Below are 22,424 nucleotides of genomic sequence, written 5' to 3'. Positions count from 1 at the left end.
GTTCACATTTTTCCCCTATTCATTCCCATCATATTCCCACATTCTTATTTTCCTATATATATTCTTCAGTTCATTTCAAACAACCATGAAAAATTACCACCAGAACATTTGCTTTTCTTTTTTATTTTGAAAGATAAATTTTCATAGTTTAAGTGTAACGTAGTTTCTTACTCAGACAGTTTTGGTTAATCGTTCTTATAGAATGAACAAAAGTGACCTCCGTTCGTTAATTGCGTCGACGTCAACTTCAAAACTCTCTATCTATATATGTTTGTGTATGTGTATGTGTGTGTGTGTGTGTGTGTGTGACAGCATTTAAGAGTTCCTAAACGTGTCGTGAAAAGAGGCTTTTCGTATTGCGACGACGAACTAAACGATTCTAGTAGTTGAAAATTTAACGTCAGAAATTTATTTGACGAGAAGAAGATGAAGAAGAGAGAGAGAGAGAGAGAGAGAGAGAGAGAGAAAGAAGATGGCTGGATGTTTAAGGGTTTTTGAAATTCGTTGAATTTGCAGAAAGAAGTCGAGTTATGGGAAATGAAATACGGGGGAGAAAAGGGAGAGAAACTCGATTGAGAAACGAGGTGCAATTTTTTTTTTCTTTTTTTGTTAAATATATATTATAATACATATATTTATTTTTTCATAAATTGTTAAAAGTCTACTAAGAAATATTAAATATTTTGTTTGTTAATTTGCAAAAATACGTACGTAAACGCGAACAATTTTCTGGTATATTGTATTTTTTAAGTATATTATTAATATTATATGTAATATTTATTAATAATAGTATTTTTTTAATTTTTTTTTTTTTTCATTAGATTTCATTGCATTGAATTTTGTCAACATCCTGTTTCATACTTTTCACATATGTGTGTAGGAGCTATGTGTAGGTTAGATGGCAATCTCTTTAAATTATTCGATTTTATCTTTTCACGTTTCCCTTGAACTTGGAAATCACGAGATATCTCATTTAAGATAATTTTATTTCGGTGTATTAACTTTTATCGTTTCACTTTAGATTTGAATCGTTTGCAAACAAAAATAATTATATACATTTCGTATTATATATACATTATATACAATTAATATACATTTTTTATTAATACATATTCGTATTAATGAAAAATAATGTGAATTATTTTTCTAGTATCTCTTGAAAAAAAAAATTCGATTAAAATCTATTATCTTGTTGGGCTCGTAAATAAGAAAGAATCTCACTCTCATAACTTACTTTAAAAATACTTTCATTTAATTATATAAATTTTGTGGGAAAATTTTCTACCCGAAAAAATGCCGTGAGCCGTGTAAAATTACTTGGAAAACGATTAAAATGCTGTAGAAATTAGAAGAGGATAGGGAAGATAATTACATTGAAGTGGCAACAATAATTACTCATCTTGTGACGAACAGACTATGCATCCTTAACGAGCAATTAGGGTGCGCGTGCCTATCGAGAATTATTAGCGAAGAATGTTCTTTGTATATGTGTGTGTGTGTGTATTAATGCGTGTTTGAGTGTGGCACGGATAAGTATACGTTTAACAACTTCCATGTATTTCCAAGTACACATATTCAAAAACCTTTTGCTCATTATTTCAGTATGATTAATTTACACATCTTGTGATATAATTAATTAAAAGTTATAACAAAAAAAATAAATAAATAATTTTATATACAATTTTATATGAAAGTAAATACCGAGCATTATTATCTTTTCATTTTTTTTTTTTTTTTTTAGATACCGTGTCGATGAACGATTTTTGAATGAAATAAAAAGAATAAAATAAAAAAAAAAAAAACATGAATGGAACAAGAATGTAACGAATCGAAAGCTCAAGTTGTGTAAAGTACGAGGTACGAGGTACGAGATACGAGTAGTACGAGTAACGTCGATTACATCCTACCGATGTGCAACTCGGATATATCTACACGCAAAATCGCTTTCGTTCGATTTGCATTCGACAGCTGTGCTTTAGGTATGTTCTTTTTCATTTCTCTATTTTTCCCCATAGAGACAGGGATACATAGAAAGAGAGAGAGGAAAAGAGATAGAGAGAATGCGATTTCAGTTCGAAATACGGTCATACTTTGACGAATGATACTCGCATAACGATCACGTACGATTTGGTAGAATACCCACGTACACTGATATATATATATATATATGGTTTTCAAATGGTTTAGGAAACTAGTGTGTGAGAGAGAGAGAAAAAGTCATCTACCGTGGATTGTGTGGTCGATCTCGTATTTTTTCCGATGACAAAATCGTTGTCAGAAGTATTATAAAAAAAAAAAGAAGGAAATAAAAAAAAACATCGATCAAAGCTGACTTCGAAAAATGAGAAAGGTGATAACCGTGCCAACTAACTGTTAACCGATGCGTTTCAAATGAGAGTTTAATTACAAATTAAAATCATCGAACGTGTGCCTATTAAATTTCTCTCATCACTTTGTATCTTTCTCTCTCTCTCTCTCTCTCTCTCTCTCTGTTCGTTTCTCTTTGAAAGGAATAGCAAAGGTAAAGTAGGTAAATTAAATGAGAGAACTTTAAAACCTTCGAGTACTATTAATTTCATATCGATATTTCTATATCTGTCAATTTAATTTCTGAAATGATGATTTAAATATTAAATGAGATTTCGTAACGATTTCAAATCGAAATTTATCTTATGGGTTGTGATTTTTTATTTTTTTATTTGTATTTTTGATTAATAAGAAATTTACGCACGTTTGCGCGTATACCACATTATATAATAAAACAAAAAATAAATATTTATAAATAAATAAATATTTTTATATTCGTTGAGAATTTGATCCGACAGTGTTCGTATGGTTTCTACTAATTACGTTTTAACCAACGTCGCTTTTTTATCATGTTATACTACTGCTTCTATATTTTTATATAAATATTTATATTATTTTATTATATAAATATTTATAAATAAATAAATATTTGTATATTCGTTGAGAATTTGGTCTGACAGTGTTCGTGAGGTTTCTACTACTTACGTGTTAATCATTGTCGCATTTTTATTACTTTATACTACTGTGTCTGACAATTAAGAGTCCTTTACTACTACCGAAACTTAACAACTTTCTTTTTCTCGATATATTTGTCACTGTGGACGTTTGACAATTATTTTTCACGAAAAAAAAAATGATATTCTTTGACCGTCACTGTTCTTTGTTAACAAAAAAATTGAATTTATTTTTATTATTTTTATTTGTCGAAGAAAACATTGCATTTGAAACGTTTCGTTTAGTTTAATTCCCATCTCTCTCATTTTCTTTAAAAACGAGGTTCATTTTGTTTCTATCGTTTGTTTGTCTTTTCGAAGTACATTCGTTAACACCGAAGAAGATTGGTTTGTTTCACACCGTCCCTTGATTATTATGAAAATAGCATGACTCGTTACACCAACACGTACGAAATAATATTTTCTCACGATTATTTCTCACCACGTTTATTTTCCCCTCTCAACTATATTTTACGCTTTTTTTTTCTAATTACCAGAGAGATTCATCTCGCTATCTTTCTTTCTCTCTCTCTCTCTCTCTCTCTCTCTCAGTCGTCTTTTTCTTCTTGACAAATTTGTCATTTCCTTCATTTTTCGTGCGAAAACGCGAGTACCTACTTAACGTTTAGCAAAATTCTCGAGTCTTCTTTCTTAATTACTTTTCTTTTTTTTTCTTCTTCTTAACTTAAAGCAAACAAAAATGTTAAATACATAACATTATGATTCTTTTTCTTATAATCATTACAATATTTAAGTTATATTTGTTATCAAATAAGTATTTTGAATATTATTATTTTGACAAAAATCAAAATGAAGAAGATTCGAAAGCAATTTATATTCGTTAAAGTGTAACTAAATTTGTTTTCTTTTTTTTTTCGGAACGTGCAAAAGACAAGTGAAAGTTGTCAAACGCATATCATCTACACTATGCCGGTAAAGAAGTGACAGCAGTTTTTTTCCTGATTCGTTTGAGAAACAAAATGTTGATTGACGTTACAACAGGACACTTTGAATGTGACACGTAAAATATGTTTTGTCAAATCTTTTGTATTTTTTTTTTTTTTTAATTTCAGTTTCTTTGCAAATATTTGACAATAAGAAAAAAGAAATATTTACGAGTATGAATAATAATCGTATTTAATATTTCATGATTAACGTTAGAAATGACGTATATTGTAAATTGTTTCATTAACTATAAATTTATGTATTATATTTTATATATTTTTATTATAAGAAAAAAAAAAGAACAATAATTCCCATCTCTGTTTTCCAAGCAAAACGTTTTCTCTTGAGTTTGATTTAACTAAAATTGATAAAACAATTTCGATTGAATGAAGTTAGTCGATGGATATAATTTCCACGAGACTTAACGTTGCAACAATTATCAACGCGATTTTGAACACAAATCCGTAGAACGAGAATAACGTTTCGATCGTTGAGTGGTTTAGAATAACCAAATGGAATTACAGAATAATTCTTTATTTTATTTCACTGGGGTGGAAACAAATAGAGACGATATTGCGTATTTCAGTTAGGACGAATGAATTCACTTTTTATATTGTAAAAAAGAAAAAACAGAGAGAAAGAGAGAGAATAATAGAAAATAAAGAAACGAAATAAACGAAGATCTTCAGAAAAGAATCAATTTATTGGGTTGGCAACTAAGTCATTGCTGATTTTAAAAGGCCACTTATCAACAAAATTTGCAATCATTTATTTACAAATCCAATAGTCAATGCATGCTTTTATTTGGTCAATAAATAATTCAACTCATGGTTGTTGTCTAGGCACTTAAAATTAATGCCAATTAATCATAATAATAATAATAATAATAATAATAATAAGAAAGAAAGAGAAAGAAATAGAAAGAGGAACAAATGTTAAGTTGTAGACAGAAGGGCACAAACATAACTTCGTAAGGGAAAGGTTTTTTCCATATGGTTCGTTCGTTTGTGTTGAAACACTGCGACGTAATAGTTTACATCGTTTTTACATTTATTTTTCTTTCATATTTGCCTTTCTCTTTCTATTGTTTGTATTTTCTATCTCTTTTTTTTTTAATTTTTGTTTATTTCATTCCGAGAAACGAGGAAGGAAGGTACAAATAGAAAAAGAAATAAAGTAAGAAATAGTAGAGGGGTGGTGACGAGTTGACAGATAGTATAAAACATAGAATAAAGTAGCAAACGTTTCTACACTTGACGTTCGTCAAAGTTGCACGAAAGTCTATGGTAGTGTAGAGTAACTACAAAAACGAAATACATAAACACACACAGAGAGAGAGAGAGAGAGAGAGAGAGAGAGAAGTATACATATGTATAGATATATATATACTTCTTGAATAGTGTTTTCCACTGAAGTATTACGAAAGAAGAAGAAGACTTGGTATACTAAAAGAAAAGCTGTAAAGAAAAGAGAGAAGATACAGAAAAAGAAAAAAAGAAATAAAGAGAGAGAGAAAGAGAGAGAGAGAGAGAGGGAGTGAGAGATGGTAAAAAGTCAGACGATGTGGTCTGTAGAGTCGACTTTAGAATATTTTAGATAACTCCGCTCGTTTTCAAGGGTTCCTACGTGTAAATAAGATCTTTTTTCCTACATGTGTGTACATACGTATGTTTACGTATGTATATACGTACGTTTATTTGTAGAATTTACCTAGAGATAGTAAGTAGAAATATTTATGTATGTGTATGTGTATACACATACACGCATTTATTCGGTTCGCAGATATTTTATATGTTCGCAGTTTGGTTCGGTTCGATTCGAATATACGTCCGGAAAAAGATTTAAATAAATAAGTAAATCATTCGAAGAATATTGTAAGATCGGTCTTTGTATTGTTTTCTTTTACGTAATTTTTTTTTTTTATTCTTTGTTGTGTTATTGTTGTTTGTGTATTGTTTATTGCTCGTTACTGCTGGTGACCACAATTTAAAAAATAAATTTATTAAAAAAAAACGAGACACGAAATTCGGAAAGGATGACAAATTTGATAATACCGATAGATCGTATTATTTTATATAAATGTTTTGTTTTTTTGTGGTTGGTATCTCGGTAAGGAGAAATTGCGATAATGAAAGATAGATAAGAATAAGAAAAATGAAGAAAAAAAAATTATTCTAAAAATATCATATTTTTTTGATGTGTTCTACATTCGAGTATTTCGTATAAATAATTTGATTAATAATATTACTGATATGATTTTTAGAAAATAAAAAGAAAATTATTTTTAATTTATCATTCATAATAAAATTTGACACATGTTAATTTATTTTACTTAGAAAAATGTAATAAGACAAAAAAAAAATGTACAAATTATTTTTCTAATTTAGAATATAAATTTTCTCAAACATTAACACACACATTTCTATTCAGAATAAAATTTGAAACACGTTGATTTATTTTCCTTAGGAAAAAGTAATAAAACAAAATAAAAAATAAATTCATAAATTATTTTTCTAATTTAGAATATAAAATTTTTCCAAACATTAACATTTTAATATTACATTAAATATATAACATATAATAAATAATATATATTTTTATTGTTATATTAAACGTTACATTTAACATTTTTTTTTTACTAATTAATTTGAGCACCCGATTTACATATAACAATTAGAAGATTTAATATGTAATTTAAAAATGAATGAAAATATGATTGTTTAAAAAGAAAAAGAAAAATATAAAAATGTATATAAAGATAGTTAGAGATATAATATGAAATACTTCGAGACTGGGTGACCATAATTGAGGAAATCCGTATGAAACATTCCGATGAATTAATTCCATTGATCGTCGTTGTACCGTCAAGAGACCGAGAGGAGAACATTATGACCTAGCATGACAATTTCGGAGCCATAATACGTGAAACTCATGCATGGTGTCGCGGATGCCACGTATATATAATTGAAGCATTCGTTGGCATAGTCTCATCTCGTCTCGTCTCGTCTCTGACGTGGTTTCACCGTGCGTTTACGTCTAGCCGTTTCCATCAAATCAGGAAAATTGATTTCAAAGGCTTGTATCCGCAATTAGATCCGACATATCCCTTCCCATAAACTGTATCCGTATTTCGTCTATTATCATCGTAATTTAGAAATGACATCAATTTTTTCTATTATTTATTTTATTATTTGGTATAATAGTATATTATAATTATCATATAATATAATATTTATTATATAATATTATGTTATTAATATATATACATATATATTATATAGTATGTTTTTTATTATTTAATTTTATATAGAACCACCCAAAATTATTGTTGATAAAAGGTATGCGTTTCTAAGATATCGATATGTTTTTTATTTATTTATTTTTTTAACCCTAAATGTTGTATGTATTTATTTATTTATATTTGTCAGAAGGGGTTTAGATAATTTTACTAATATTTAACGTCTACAATCAGCACGTTCAGCGGTGCCACTTTGAGTTGTGGTGGTGGTAGTGGTTGTGGGAAGAAATAAGCCATGAGAGAGATTAGAGTTTTAGAATTATTTCATTAGGAATATTAGGAAAAGATAGAGAAATAGAGAGAAAGAGATAGAAAAAGAAGGATTTAAGGAAGTAATAATGGTATATTTACTTTTGATGGTAGGCAATGATAAATGGGGAGAAGTGGTGGACGATAGAAATTGGAATTTCAGCGGTGATGAAAAGCGATTGGACGACGTTTCGCGTTATGCAACTGTGTAGAATTTTGTACCAGAAGAATTTGTGGTGCTTCCTCATGCACGACAGAGTAACTACGTATCCTGTTATGACGGTAACTTTCAATCAGCGTAGCAGCCGAAATGGATAGATAAATAAAGACAGAGACAGAGACAGAGATAGATAGAAATAGAAACAGAGAGATAGGACGATAGATTGAGAAAGAGAAAGAGAGATAAAGAGAGAGAAAGAGAGAGAGAGAGAGAGAATATGATAAAGATGAAAAAAGAAAACTGAATATTGTACATATCATCATCACGTATGAACGATACGTCAATCAACTTGTTACTTATTGTTAATCGAATCAACGATAAACAAAGAAATAGAAGAAGAAATGGAAATCGATATTATCGATATTATTTAGTCTTTCAAAGAAATAAGAAGCTGGGAATGATTTAACCCTTTTGGTTACACATTTATTTGAAAATTATTTTGAAGTACTATATTAATTTAAATTAATATTAACACGTTGAATGGCACAGGGGGTCACCGGTGACCGGCACTTTACTTTGAAATAAACCAGTATGAACTTAGTAAAAATTCGCTTAGTTTCAATAACGTATCAGAACGTAATGTAAGTCTTTGACTCAAACAAATGCATGACGTATTGATACGTCAAATGTAGCCAAACGGGTTAACAGAAAAATAAAGAGAGATAATGATAAGGACAGGGACAGAAGAAAGCAATAGTGAATAAGATAGAAAGAGGAAGAAGAATATTCGCACATTCATGTGCAATGTTGATAGTCCTGTTAGATTAATACGGTAGTGTGTGTATGTGTGTGTGTGTATGTATGCGCGCGTGTGCGTGTGTGTAGAAATGGATGCTATGGTTTTGAGGAAATTGTTACGAAATATTTCGACGTGATATTGCAATTCCGTCAGAAACAGAATAGAGATAGATATAGATATAGAGATAGAGATAAAGATAGAGATAGTGATAGAGATAGAGATAGAGATAGATATATAGAATACAGCGATAAATTAGCTTGAGAGAGATGTTACGTTTGAGCGATAATAGCGGTGCCAAATTCCGGGCAGGTGCATCTTCCTCTGTTAATATTTTATTTTCATTTAACTACTATTCTAATATAATTTATACACGTAAAAACGATCTTACATTATTTCGCGAAGATTTTTTTTGGATATTTTTTAAACAATAAAATTAAAGTTACAGAACTGTTGTCAAATCGAGACACGAGGTTTGCATTCACGAAAGTTACCTCCATTTAAAATTTTGTAAAATATTTGTTTCTCTTTTATTTCATCCTATTCGATGGAAAAATTGTTTAAACGAAATTACTGTCATAAATTATCAATGTAAATCTTCACAATAATGTTCGTTCGTTTTACGTTTAATTCGATGATAAATTTAATTTTATTTCTGTACTTTAATCGATGAAACAATAACCAAGAGTCACTCTTAATTATTGTTATTAATTATTCACGAATATTATATATATATGTTAATATATATATAATATTACGTGAAGTAGAAATTTTTGAGCATAGAACTGCAGAGCGAGAAAATAGGGTGGCAAAAGCTTTAGAGCAAGTAGAACCAATAACCAATAGGCGTCTAGTCGGGTCTCGCGAAATTCCTTTTAATTTTATTATCGACGTGCCTATCCTATATTCGAAAGGACTTGCTTCACCGAGCTTGAAAGCTTCTTAATGTCCTTTACTACCTTTTTTCTACCCTCCCAATATCCCAAGGATTCACCTTGGTCCTTCCCCGATAACGCTCATTGGAGTGGTCCTTAGATAGACTTATACAAGTAGTAGAAGTCTAGTGGTAGATAGACAGACTGAGTATGACAGAGAAATAAAGAGAAAGAGAGAGAGAGAGAGAGAGAGAGAAAGAGAGAAAGATTCTTTAAAGCACAATTGAGTTAGAGAAAGAAAGAAAGAAAGAAAGTAAAAGATAGAAAGAGAAAGACTGATAGAGGTAAATATAGAGAAGGTTAGTGTCTGTGCTAGGAAAAGAGAGAAAAAAATAAAAAGAGAAAGAGAGAGAGAGAGAGATAAAAAGAGACAGATCGTTTCCTTGATTCAGTGCAGCGTACGCTTTTACTTACACAGGAGAGAAAGACACCCCATGTAAATACTTTCTCACTAGGGGCACGTTAATCGAAATCCAGATTCCGCTTTCTCTTTGTTCAGTCAGAGGGCAGAGAAGCATTGTGAATCGGGAGCCGAGCATGACGCACCAAACTCTGCCATTCCCATACATTCACACATACATACATTCACACAAATATACATAATACTGTTTAGTAGCCACGATCAAGGGAATAGGGTTGGGCTTCAAGGGTTGAGAGGGATTGATTGTGGTAGTGGTAGTGGTAAAGACTAACTTCAAAGTGAAGTATTGTGTGATCTCGTTAATGCTCCTTCTTCTTCTTCTTCTTCTTCTTCTGTCCTTATATGCGGTTACGTTTGTTGTTTCTGAATATACATTGTATTTTTTGTTAATACATAATATGTATTTATATATACAGGGTGATTCATCAGCTCTTGTTATCTAAATAGTACCGAAAGTGTGATAGTAGTAGAAAAGTTGATAAGAAAAAAGTTACATGAAAAATTCTGGACTATAATATGATATTAGTATTTTTTTTTTTTTTTTTTTTTTGATAGGTTGAATCATTTTTGAGATTTATTAGTCAAATTTCTTTTTTTTTAAATAAAATGTTATATTTATAAAAGAAACAAAATTGATCCATAAATTCCGAAAATGATTTAACCTAGCAAAAAAATACTAATGTCATATTGTAAACCTAAATTTTTCATGCAACTTTTTTCTTATCCACTTTTTTGCTACTATCATACTTTCGGTGCCATTAAAGTGACAACAGTAGGTGAATCATCTTGCATTTATATATTGTAAGAATCGATATACCTCGAAATATTAAATATTAATTCATTCGTCGGTAATTTTAATAGACAAAGAGTAAAAGAGAATGCGTGAGAGAGAAAATATTATGTTGAGGTTTGGAAAACGAATAAAAAAGGACTTTTTCATTAAAAAAAAAAAAAAGAAAAAAATGGCAAGATTACGAGACATTTATGCTTTCATCCGCGAACGGTGATTAACTTAGCTTTGATTATACGTCGCTTTGTAATAAGAAATAACGGAGTTCGGGACTTCCCGTTAATTACTTTAGTTTTAAGACCGAGCAAAGAGGAATCATTTCAGAAAGCTTCATTAAGCTTCGTGATAGTAGAATAAGGTAAAGTACAAACAATGCTTGCCCCTTCCCCACCCCCCTCCCCTCCTCTGTAATGGTGATATTCTGTTCTAAGAAATATCAAAGTAAAATGAAGTTCAATGCGGATTTTAAAATGCGTCTTTATAAATACTACTATGCTTCTTTAATTTTCTTTTTTCTTCTTCTTCATCTTCTTATTATTATTATTATAATTTATATTTTTCTTCTTTACCATTGAATGAGACGCAAATGCAATTCGTAATTAAATTCTTCTTTGAATGTTTGTGTTTTCTATTTTTTTTTTTTTTTTTTTTTTTTTTTTTTTTTAACGATAAATGCGTTTCGTAATAAAATTCTTCTTTAGATGCTTGTACTTTTTATTGTTTTTTTTTTTATTTTTTTTTTTTTTTAAGAACAAAAATCCGATTGATTAAAGAATTTTTGTTTTATTTTTCGAACGATAACTCACTGGTCGTATGTAGATTAAAATTATGTATGAAAATTAAAAATTATAATTTGGAATATTAAAAAAAAAAAAAAAAAAATAATTCATTAAACGTTACACAAAAGATTTCCGTAAGTCATAATTCGTAGTATTATTATTCCTTTTTTCTTTTACTCATAAATTCATCCCACTCGTTGGCGGAACGTATCTATTTTGTATTCTTTTCTTTTTCTATTTCTTTTTTTTTTGTACGCACATATATTTTCTCTCTCTTTCTTTTTTTTCTTTTCTCTTTTCTTTCATTTTATTTTATTTTTTTGTCATATTATATTATCAGTTCGCTTCGTATTTCCATACGTTAATGTCATCGGTATTCGTCACGTATATCTCTAAGTTTCTATTATACATTTCTTATATATATAAAACTCTTAACGACATTTTCAATGTGTCTCATATTTTCTATAGCATAGAAAATATATACACACACGTGTGATATATCTTTAGAAAAAAAAAAATGATAAGGAAAAGAAAAGAGAAGAACCTTAATACACGTTTCATACCAATAATAATAACAATAATAACAATAATAATATCATCGGCATAACGTTTAACGACGCGTATAAAACGTGAAAATATAAAATCGTTGAACGAGTAAAAAATAATAAAAAAAAAAAAGTAAACAAGAAAAATCGTGATATAAAAAAAAAGAAAAAACGGGCATTTCTCGAAGTGGACTCTAGCGACGTGGAAGAGTTTCCCGATCGGTTCACTGCTGATACGATAAAAAAAAAATAGAGAAGCTTTTGGGAATTCATTCGCGAATGAATTCCACGACAAAAGGCAATTTTGGTCTTTCTCCTTGTTGACTCGCACAAATTCTACGAAACGTATATATGTACGTAAGCTTTTTTCTATTTTTTCTTTTTTTGCTTTTATTACTCTTCTCAATCTAACTTTCCTTTTTAATATTTCCAATTCTAACTAAACTACAACGTTGATATAACATGAAAAGAAAAAAAAAAAAGGTTGATAAACAAACGTTTGAAATAAAAATTCAATCGACGTGAAATTAAAAAACAAATCTGTCAAAAAAAAAAAATTATTTTATTTCATTCAAATATCGAGTCAAATAGACAAAAAAAAACACATATATATTTCCTTGAAATTGAATGTGTAATTGTTTTTTTTTTTCTTAATTAAAATTTAATTTCATTTTGTCGTCAAAAGAATTTGAAAATTTTCAGTTTTTTTTTCTCGCACGCCATTTGGAGTGATTTATATTTTTTCTAAAAAAAAAAAAAAAAATAAAATAAAAACAATCTAACGCGATACGTTGGAATTTTTTCATCGATAGTTGTTACTGTTCCTCTTGGTTTGGTTTCTCTTCAATAAAAAAGGATTAAAAATTTTGCAAAGGAATAAATTTAAGAGAAGCTTCGTAAAGGAGGACGAGGAAGAAGTGGGGGGCTTTGAGGATAGGGTGGAAGAGTGGGAAGGGGGAAGGGGTGTAGTCCTAGCGTGCAAATATTCAGCAAAGCGGTTTATACTTCGTCGTACCTTTGAATTTACATGAGCCTTTAAATTTCCACGAAATACTCTCTTTTCTCTCTCTCTCTCTCTTTTTCTTTTTTTCTGTGTTTTTTTTTTCCAACTGCGTGGTGATTTTTTAATTTTATTTATCACAGATATGCGCATTTTCGAGTGTGAAAATATTTATTGAAAAAAAAATATATATATATTAAAAACAATTCGTTTAATGTTTTCCTATGAGAAGAAAAGAAGAAAACATAAAAAGAAAAATGCATTCATAGTTAATAGTCGAGTAAGTTTATTATCCTTATGGATTTTGAGTTACGATGAAGATAAGTTAAAACATAAAATTAACATAATTAAATGCAAAATTTCTAATGAATAATCATGTAAATATGTAATGGACTTATTGTGTTAGTTCATAAAGTAAATTATAGAGTTTACTAGTTGGCGATTCATAGATAGATTTCTATGCACTTTACAGGACTCGTGAGAGGTATCTCTTATGATATACCCTACCTAACGTAATAATTTACTTGATAATTTATTCATAAGAAGATTATTATGGTAGATAAATAGATAGATAGATAGATAAACCATCAAAACAAAAATAACGTGACGGATTTATTGAAAACTTTTACTAAAACGAACACTAAATTGTTTCATTACCGTTTTGTTTCTTTTATTTTGTGGTATAAAACGAGTTGAACCAGTATGAAGTCGGGTAAAAACTGAAGATTAAGCAGGCAACATAGAAGTGAAAAAAAAAAGAAAAGTTTTTTTGAAAAATGTCGAAACAAAATGAATAAAGTTGTAAATACAGTTGCCACTGAGTCTTCATTGAAGACACAATTCGTATGAAAGAGTAACTTTAAAATGAACTCTAATTTATTATACTTTTTTTTTTTTATTAAAATGAGTAGAACCAGTAAAACTGAAGATTAAGTGGGCAACGTAAAAGTGAAAAAAAAAATATCTTTTTGAAAAATGTCGAAACAAAATAAGTAAAATTGTAAATACCGACATCACTGAGTCTTCATTGAAAACACAATTCGTATGAAAGAGTAACTTTAAGATGAACTCTAATTTATTTATTTATTTTTTTTTATTAAAACGAGTAGAACTAGTAAAACTTAAGATAAAGTAGTCAATATAGAAGTGAAAAAAAAAAAATAAAATAAAAATCTTTTTGAAAAATGTCGAAACAAAATAAGTAAAGTTTAAGATACCGTCGCCACTGAGTCTTCATTGGAGACACAATCCGCGTGAAAGTAACTTCCCTCGCGTTTCACGCTTTACGAGCCATTATATAGCAGTCATGCAATTTATAACTCAACGCATTATGACTCTTCTTAAAGTACCAAGAGAAACCGTGTTCAAAAAATATGAATGTACTATATATAACGAAGTATAGTAGTATCAGTGTATTACGTTCCTCAATATTTTTCTTCGTAAGAAATGTGTGTGAGTGTACGTATATATAAATATAGTATCTATAGATGTTATATATACTTGTAAATAATATACGTAAGTATAGTTGAAATACGTGTAATATAAATCAAATAATATTTGACAATTGAACAAAAAATTCCCATAAATTTTTATCTACCAATTTGGTTCGAAGTTTATTAAATTCACAAATATGCTCGTACTAAAAGTAAAACGATTTTATATCAACGTTATTGGACTCCCGATTATTTTTATTAATAGTTAACAATTATATTTATTAATAGTTTAAACAAAAAAAAAATTAATATTCTTATATAATGGATAATAAATTAAAGAATTTATCGAGTATTACTTTAAACTTAAACTTTGGAATTAAATAAATGTACTGTTTGGTATTTTACACTTTATTATAAAGAAACAGATATAAAAGAGAATGAGAATGAGAAAGAGAGAGAGAGAGAGAGAGAGAGAGAGAGAGAGAAAATAATAAAGAATGTTAATCCTTCGATAATTGTTTCTCTTCTATTATCACTGTCCAATTATCATCATGTTTGTTCATAACGCTTACACTGCTCTAATAGTATTGATATCAGAGCAAACATTACGTGATCTGGACCAAAGAGATAGACACGTTCATCTCTGAGAGAGTGAGTGAGAGAGAGAGAGAGAGAGAGAGAGAGAGAGAGAGAGAGAGAGAGAGGAAAATCTGAAGAGTCATATTCTCGCTTAAAACAAAAAATATTTCTTCCCATCTTTCACGAATGTTTTATCGAAACAATATTGCTTTACGTTTTTATCTAACGATTATTATCAAAAATAATATATCGAATGAAATTTTTAATTTCATTTTTGTTCTTAACACAATTAAAGAGTTAAATACTTATCTTGGAAATGGAAATAAAAATAAAAAATAACTTTTCAATTACCGATCGAGTAATTAACATTAAATAATTTACGAGGACTCGATCCTTACTTGAGAACAGACATTTGAAACAACACACGTGATACGTGGTTATATACAATGATACATAATATACACGTGTGTATTCATGTATATGTATATATACACGTAATATATTTCGTTACATACGGCAGGACATTGCCTGTAAATGCAATCGTAACTACAACGTTCATTCATTTACATACACACATACATACACACATACACACACTCACGTATTTACACACACAATTGTGACGAATTACACAAACACACGTTATACACGTATAATACTAAAGTGTATCGTTTTATTTATTAATATTACTTTTGTGTTTCTTTTCTTTTATTTCATTTATCTTCAACAAGAAAGATGACACCAATCAAAAGTATTTCATTTTTAAATAATTATTAACACGTTCTATGCCACGTGTACCACCGATGGTACACATGTTTATTTAATGTACTGAAAATATATGTTTATAACAAATTGAATGCTGTAAAAAAAATATTTCTATTAAAATATACAAAATACAGTATAGAACAAAGTACATAAGTTTATTTAATTGTTATAGTTACAATAATTAATAATTACATGTAATGGTTGATTTTGTTAGAACAAATGACCCTGACCATGACAAGTCAGGTAAAAAGGGCCTTGGCACGGAACGTGTTAATGTGAAACGAATTGAAATAAAATGAAATATTTAAAAATCAATATTATTAATATATTATATATTGTATATACAAGAAATTATGATTATGAAAAAAAAGAAAAGAATAAGTTAATTATATCATTTTATAATGTCATTTGATTATGGTCCGAACACGAGGGTCAAAAATCGTACGAGAAAACCATCGAAACTGTACCTAATTAGTATCATACTATTATATACCAATTAAATTGGTTTATATTTCATAAATATTTCATATTAAATTGTAATAAAATATATTTCGGTATATTTCTCGTTCGAATTAATTACAAGCCAATTAATGACAATTTTTTTGTTTTTAATTTTTTTTTTTTTTTATTATATGACTGACGACAATTTTTGATTATAAAACCAGCACGTTAAATTCAACGTGTGTGTATCATCATTGAAATTATGGAATGTTATCAATTGGCTGATAATATAATTTATATGCATACATCGACAAATACCCATACACATACACACACAACACATATTCACTTTTTCACTCATCCAAACTGACACTAGTGTTCGGTGTGATTTTTCATTTTGCATCAAATAAAAAAATAAAAAAATGCCAATCATTGTAGAAAAATATTTGAAAGATTTCCAATAAATGAATTTATTTAAATATCCAAAAAAAAAAAAAAAACAATAAAACGATTCGTACTTTTGAATAGGTTAAACGCGAATTATTTAATATTTAACATTTTTTTTTTCATATTCTTCTTCTTCTGTTTTTTCTGCTGTACTTTCGAAAGAAAACTGAATCCTTTTTTTTCTCATTTTTTTTTCCTCGTTTCTTTCAGTGCATTAAGTGCAACAATTGGAACAGCCATTGTTGCAAAAAGCGAGTAAAGGGGGGGAAAGGATAGAGAGAAGGATGAAAGATCGCTATGAGGTAATTTCTACGAGAGAGAGAGAGAGAGACAGACAGAGAGAGAGAGAGAAAGAGAGAGAGAGAGAGAGAATGTGAAAGAGTGAAAGAGAAAGAGTCAAAGGTTTAGCACGTGGGGAGCTTTCCTCTTTAACGCTAAAAGCTTCGTTCGCGAAACGAGGCGAAAAACTGCTTCTTTCTTCGTAGAACTAGTGTGCTTCTAATAAAAATGTCGTTTTAACTTGGCGCCTAGGTTAATTTGCATAACGACGTTTCCGTGGTGAAATTTTTACCACTTCGAGAGTATATATTGTATATAATAGTTAAACATATATAACAAATATACATACATGTACATATTTATAATAAGTCACATAGTAGTATTCGTACTCCTATTGTCAATTTTAAATTATCGATGTCTGCTTGTAATGCAATTTTACAAAATTCTTTTATGAACTAAATGTGAGAGAATTTGGTTAAAAAGTTTTTAAAATTTAAGTAAGAAAAAGAATGTTTAGTTTTTTTTTTTTTTCAATGGGTGAAAGTTTATTTGAAAGAAAAACAAATTGGTTTCTTTGTTAGATGAAAAACTTGTCAAGTGTTTGTTATAGTCCAGATATTTTATAATTAATTTTATTAATAATTGAATAATAAAATAGATATTTTATAATATTTTATAATAACAAATTTGGAAATTGTTATATGTTTTATCGTTTAAAAGTATTTTATTGTAAAAGGGACACGTCAAGTATTAATTGCAAAAATATTCATTGTATTTTTATCGTATCTTGAATCAATAATATACACAAATACTTTTTTAATTATTATATATGTATATTTATAAAATAATAATAGAAATAAATAAAATTAAGTATATATTTAATTTATAATTTAATAAAATTATAAATAAATTTAATAAGTAGATAAATTTTATAAATATAATAGAATATAATATATTCTATTATATTTATAAAATTATAATTAAATTATATATATATAAATATAATATAATAGAATATTATATTTATATATATATAAATTTTTGAATAAATAATATACCAAATACTTTTGTAATTATTAAAAAAAAATATATATATAATTATTATAAAATATTTTGCAATAAAATTCAAAAATTCAATAATCCTAAATTTATTTCTTAATACATAAAACTTTTCTCTCATTTTGATCGATGATTTAAAATTATCAATTAGATATGAGTACGAATACTTTTATATTGACACACTGTATTAAATATTTTCAAAATGAATTTAAATGAAAATGAAGTTAAATTTGTTCATTTGAAAATAATCTCACACGTTTGCCTTGTTTTTTTTTTTTTTTTTCATTCGAATTTAAAGTAGAACATAAATGTGTCTCGTGTGTACGAATATTATGGGAAATGAGAAAAGAAAAAACAAAACAAATAAAATGTTTGTAAACTCCCCACTTGCGATAATTACTTTGATAGTGTGGGTTGGTATAGGAAAAGATGTGGTCGGTACCTATAAGTGGCACCGCCTCAGAGGTTCGCGTCAACACGTGGGCCACCAGCAGGGAAAACACCGTCTGTGATAAGAGGATGGTCACACCTGTAACATCATACACACGCACACATGCCTATTTCGATATTTTTTATCAACGACACACTACGACACACGTTGTTGTCATTAAATTAGATGACGTGAATTGTTTTGCTTGATTTCTTTCAATTTTTTCTTGCTTGTTTTCATCTGTGAAATTATTTAAATCAGCAATCAATTGTTTTCTAGTTCGCGAAGAAACAGTAATATTTTAAACAAATTAAATTTTTAATTAGGAACAATATTATTGTTAAACTATTTACTATCTTTTTCGTGTGATATTGTTTTGGTTTATTTTTTTTTTTTTTATTCGTATTAAAATCTAATAATACGATGTTTATTCTTATTTAAATATTTAATATTATTTTAATAATTTTATTAATTATCTGAATTAAAATATAATTAATATTTTACAATTAATTGTAAATTATTATTTATAAATTATATATATTATATTATATATAATTTATCTAATTTATAATTCTATATATATATATATATATATATATATATATATATATATATATATATATATATATATAAATAAATAATATGAAATATTTACAAATAAATAATATTTATTCTCATTTATAATTATTGATAAAAAAAAATAATTTATTATTAACTAAATATCTTCTAATATATCTAAATCGATCGTGACAGTTTCAACAAAGACGACAATCTCGTACATCTCTGCATTTTATTATAAATGCAACCTTGCATATATGCATTCACGTATACATATTTACATATATTCATATTTGACCTATACACCATTTAGTCGGAGATATGAAAGAGAGAAGTATCATTCGTTCAATAGAAATAAACAAGAAAAAAAGTAGAGTGGCTATTCCGATTGAAGCAGGTGCACGTCATCGAAGAATATTTTTTTCTCTTTTTATTTTTATATTCAACGTCGTTCAATGATGATGTATCCTAAGCACACGTACGTAATCATTCATCCCTTCGCAAATGAACTTGTTACTTCTTTTCTTCGATAACATTTTATCCCTTCACCCTTTATCTTTTTTTTTGGTTCACTTTTCCCAACATTTTTTCTCATTCTTCGGGATGCTGTTTTTTTTTTTTTTTTTTCATCATTTTTCTCTTGAGTTCTTAGAATTGATCTTCATTGAAAACATATCTTCAACATTCACTTCGTTTTTTTTTTTTAATTTTTTTTTACAACTAAACTGTATCTTTCTCTCTCTCTCTCTCTCTCTCTCTCTCTTTCTTTCTGTCTTTTGTTAGACTATTCGTTTCATCGATTTGTTTGTTTTATCGTAGTAAAAACAAACAAATTTTATGGATGAACTTTGGTGGTAAATTTTATATAAGGTTTCGTTCACATTGTTGTAATGCTCTGTCCAAAGGGAGTCGTGTTTTTGTGATAGAAGGATTGCGATTGGTAGGATGAGAAAGAGAGAAATCGTTCGTACTTGAAAGAACAAAAAGCTTCTAGGGTTTTCCTCCTTCTCTTATTCTTTTCTTTATATCTTCTCGACATGCAAATAAACTCGGGAAAAGGAAGGTCGTTGAGGAAATGTTGAAGCCTTCTGAAAGATACGACGCTCGTTTAACTTAAAGAAAGAAAAAATGAACGAACGAACGAAAAAGAAGAAGAAGAAGAAGAAGAAGAAGGAAAAAATATAAAAAGAAGGACAAAGAAGTTTTTTTTCGTTAGACGATTCTTGGAATTTCACGCTCGTTCGTTGAAAATAATAACGCGGAACAGAAATTATTCAAAAAAAAAAAAAAAAAAAAAAAAAGTGTGAACATTTTCACCACGTTTTCATTTATTTTCATTCATTCGTTAAATATATATATATTATATTATTTGTTAAATTTGTATTTTTCAACAATTACTAAACGATTTGTTACGTTTTTGCATAATATAATATTTTGTTTAAAAATTATCATTATTATTTTTCGTGTAATATAATTTTATTTGTTTCATACTATTATATGTTGGTATTATATTCGTACACTTTGATTTACACGTAAAAAGAAGAAAAAAAATATACAAAAAGAAAAAAATTACATACGTTGCAATATACAAAATTAAATTTAGATTTAAACAATTACTTTTTCATAGTATTTATATTATTAAAATTTAATAGAATTTAATTATTAATTTTATCGTATATAAACAATTATTTTCTTTATGTAAGAAAAGAAATTAGAAGAAATAGCTTACCGCCATTTTTTTTAGAAGCTATCTGTAGGAAAATATTGGAAACAAAATTGTACACCTAAAATAATGTGTTGTAATGTAAGAAAAAAAAAATAACAAAAAATATAAACTGAACGGTTAGCAGTTAAGAGAGGAAGCTTATTTTTTTCGATTATTAGATGATTAAAAAATAAAATGGAGAGGATATCGGGTGTTAAAAAAAAAAAAAAAAAATAAAAATCGATTGCTTTTAAATTGGATATTAGTGGTGTTGTTGGGATCAAAAAGGAACGAACTTCAACGATGTATTTATTCGCATTGCAATACGGCCATCACATTTTCTCACGGATCAAAGAGATCGTTCTTCATTTCTTGACGTGTTCGATTTCTCACTCACTCTCTCATTCTCTCCCTCTCTCTCTCTCTCTCTCTCTCTCTTAATTTCGTTTGAAACGAGATTGGCTCTAGTTCCTTTTTGCTGTGAGCATCTTTTTCGAAGCAGCTTTACGAACCTTTTCAAATGTTCTTCTACCTTCTTCTTTCTTCTTCGACAGGAAGGAAAAAGTGAATGAGAATAAGAGAAAATGAGAGAGAATATAAGAGAGAGAGAGAGAAAGAGAGAGAATGAATCGTGTGACAAACGTAATAAGAAATTTAACCATGGGAGACGAAAGGCAAATATTTGATCAGAGCTTCTTTTTAATTATTCCCTGGTCTTCTTTTAACTCAACTCCTCTCTCTCTCTCTCTCTTTCACTCTTTAGTTGCAAGTTTCCTTCTTTTGCCTTTTACCCCTCTTTTCATACCAACCCCCACTCCCCCATCCTCATCGCTCTCGCTTTTCCCAATTCCTTTTAATTTTCATTCATTTTCTTTCTTTCATTTATCCAACTTTTTTTGCTAGATGCTCCCTTAAATTTCGTCTCGATTTTACCAATGTCCTTAATTAAAAGTTTATCGTCCAAATTTTGTTCAGGGTTGTGTCAGGGTTATGTCAGAGTCGCGAACTTTTTTGTTACTTCGACACGTTGTTCGAACACTTGAATTCTTTTCAATTGTTTTACTCTTCCGTTTTTTAAAATTTATTTTTTTTTTTATTATTCATCATCATCTTCTTTTTCTTTTCCTTGCTTTTTTTTTTATTGTTTTTTTTTTTATCTTTGTTTATTCGAATTTTGTTCAGGAATTAACTTCACGGAAACTTTTGTTGCTTCGACGCGTTGTTGTTCGGACACTTGAATTATTTTCAATTGTTTTGCTCGTCTGTTTTTTTATTATTTTCTTTTTCTTCTTTTAGATTTTATTTCTTGTTTTTTTTTTTTTATTATTCATCATCTTCTCCTTTTTATTTTTATTCTTATTCTACTACTTTATATTTATTTTCTATTGTTTTTTTTTTTTTTTGATTCTTTCTTTTCATTTTATTCTTTACATTTGTCTCTATTGTCTATTTCTTCTAATTTTCGTAAACCAATAAATATATAGTCGTAAGATCCTTGTACTTTGTCGAAAATTAAATTTACCATCGTTCTTTTACAAATCCTCTTCTTATTATACGACCTCTAAGAAACGCGAGATAGTGAAAACGAGAGAGTAAAAGAGAGTGAGAGAGAAAAAGAGAGACTTACGTTGAACTATCATGCAAGGTAGCAAATTTTCTTTCGAGTCCATGACGTTGAAATCCTTTGTGCAAAAAGGAAACTAACTTACGACATCGAGACACGCAATTCTTCGCTCCAATCGTCCGTAAATGAACGTTCGTTCCTTTTATACGATACGATACTATAATAC

General features: G+C 28.3%; 1 protein-coding gene across 6 annotated transcripts in view; it reads right to left on the bottom strand.

Annotated features, from left to right (window-relative positions):
• The window catches only part of nAChRalpha6 (nicotinic acetylcholine receptor alpha6), a 354,431-nt gene that overhangs the window by 23,193 nt on the left and 308,814 nt on the right, over positions 1 to 22,424 (bottom strand). The window lies entirely within an intron of this gene.

The sequence above is a fragment of the Polistes dominula genome, unplaced genomic scaffold, assembly GCF_049000335.1.
Source record: "Polistes dominula isolate Pdom_NZ unplaced genomic scaffold, Pdom_raw_medaka contig_73, whole genome shotgun sequence".
Classification (NCBI taxonomy): domain Eukaryota; kingdom Metazoa; phylum Arthropoda; class Insecta; order Hymenoptera; family Vespidae; genus Polistes; species Polistes dominula.
Note: the sequence above shows the minus strand (reverse complement) of the source record. Positions and strands in the feature narration are given on the sequence as shown.